General features: G+C 46.0%; 1 pseudogene; it reads left to right on the top strand.

Moving 5' to 3' along the window:
• The first annotated feature begins 200 nt into the window (after nucleotides 1-200).
• LOC129151042 (U2 spliceosomal RNA) lies at nucleotides 201-312 on the top strand (annotated as a pseudogene).
• Nucleotides 313-2041: the final 1729 nt, after the last annotated feature.

Raw genomic sequence — 2041 nt, 5'->3', positions numbered from 1 at the left:
AATTAGAAATCTCAGTGATGAAATACACATTATAAAAAAGAAGAGCCTCTGTTAAGAACTCGTTTAATTTAATACAGATACAGATGGTTACATATAGTAATATTTTGGATATGTGTATATTGTGGGTTAGTATTCAGGCATATATTTCTTTACTCTGTTAGCTAAGATGGCCTAAAAGAAAGACACCCAAAGAGCAATGAATCGCTTCTCGGCCTTTTGGCTAAGATCAAGTGTAGTATCTGTTCTTATCAGTTTAATATCTGATACGTCCTCTATCCAAAGAGCAATGAGCTTGCCTAGTGCCCAGATCTTGGTTTCCCATACACTTCTCCAAGTAAAGAAACCAGGGCTGATTTTAGGACTGGGAAAGGAAACATAGAAGATGAGCCTGGAGCATCTTGTGGTAGAAAGTAATAAAGTGCTCAAAACAAAGAAACAAACAAAAAACCCCCAACCAAACAGACAAAAAATGAGGATCTGGTACAGGAAGCTGGGAGAGGGCAGGTGGGTGAGACTGGAATGTCCCATAGATGATGGTGGAGATTGTGGAGATGGTGGTGGTGGACACAGAGATGGAGGTACTGGTAATTGTGCAGATGGTGGTAAAGGTGATGGTGACGGAGAGCAAGTGGTGGAAGATGGCAGAGATGGTGGAGGAGGCGGTGCAGGTAGTTTTGCACGCAGTTAAGTGCATTTCATCTTGTGACCACTTGGAAATAAACACCTTATTATGGGATCCTCTGACCCTCTTTAAGAAAGGGGCGTGTTTGAGGTTTTGTAGTGAGACTATATTAAGCTTCTTTGTGAATCATTTATTTCCTTGTGTCCACCCCTTTAATTGTGGTATAGACCCCTATGGCCCTCGCTAAAACCACCTAGCAGAGGTTACTATGACTTAGCTCTTGACCTAACTCCTCCTAAAGCCAAGGATTCAGGCAGTTGGGGGTTTAGATCTTGGCTGTGCCTTTTACATGGTGTGTGACCTCACCACGCTGAGCCTGTGTCTTCCCCCATAATAAGCTAGCCATGGTACCTTTGGGTTGTTGTCACACTACACAAGGCAAGGTACATATAGGGCCTAGCACAGAATTGTGCTCAAATAATGGCAGCTGCTGTTATCATTGGTCGTGGCTGAAGATCTGGTCCTGGCATTGAGGGTCTCAGGTGCTCAAGATGGAGGGTGATTGCCCCTTCAACTTCTGAGTCCCATCCTGTCAGGGTGGGGAAGGTGCCCAGGCAACCCCTGCACATCTTGCTCTCCCACTCCACATACATATCTGCTTTTTTGTGGGTTTTTGTTGTTGTTGTTAATCCTCAACTGAGGATATTTTTCCAATGATTTTCAGGGAGAGTGGAAGAGAGAGGGGAAAGACAGAAACATCGATGTGAGAGAAACACATCGATTGCAAGGGCCCAGTTGGGTTTGGGCTGGGGAGAAGCCCGCAACCAAGGTATGTGCCCTTGATGGAATCAAACCTGGGACCCTTTGGTGTGCAGGCTGACGCTCTATCCCGAGCCAAACCGGCTAGGGCCATATCTGTTTTAGTTCCACCTTCTTAGTGTCTTTGCTGGAAGAACCTGGATGCCTTTACTGGCAGCTACAGGTGCCCTTTAGAACAATGCCCCCCTGTGGCTGAATGAGAACCTACTTTGGGAGAGAGGGAAGAACTGCAGTTACCTAGGCACCACTTCAAGGGACACTTGAAGCATCATCACCTTCACCCTTTAGATAGGGAAGTCTTATCGCCATTGCACAAGTTCATAGAACCAGTCATTTGTTGAAGACCTAAGATGTGTCAGGCACTGTGCCAAGTGCTTAGAGTCATGGAGCTTATAACCCAGTGGAGGGACAAAGGAAACAAACAGAGAGAGTATATAATGCATCACATGGAGACAGAATAAGGAAAATAAAGCAGGGAAATGGATAGCTAGTAATGGGCCAGGTCCTGCAGGGTTCCTCAGGGACCAACCAGGTCACCGCAGTTGTCCATGTGAGAGGTGATGGAGGCTGGATGCGGGAGATCGCAGGGTAGGAATGGTG

This window comes from Eptesicus fuscus, chromosome 12 (assembly GCF_027574615.1).
Source record: "Eptesicus fuscus isolate TK198812 chromosome 12, DD_ASM_mEF_20220401, whole genome shotgun sequence".
Taxonomy (NCBI): Eukaryota; Metazoa; Chordata; class Mammalia; order Chiroptera; family Vespertilionidae; genus Eptesicus; species Eptesicus fuscus.
The sequence above is the reverse complement of the archived record's forward strand: the minus strand, read 5'-3'. Positions and strand labels throughout refer to the sequence as shown.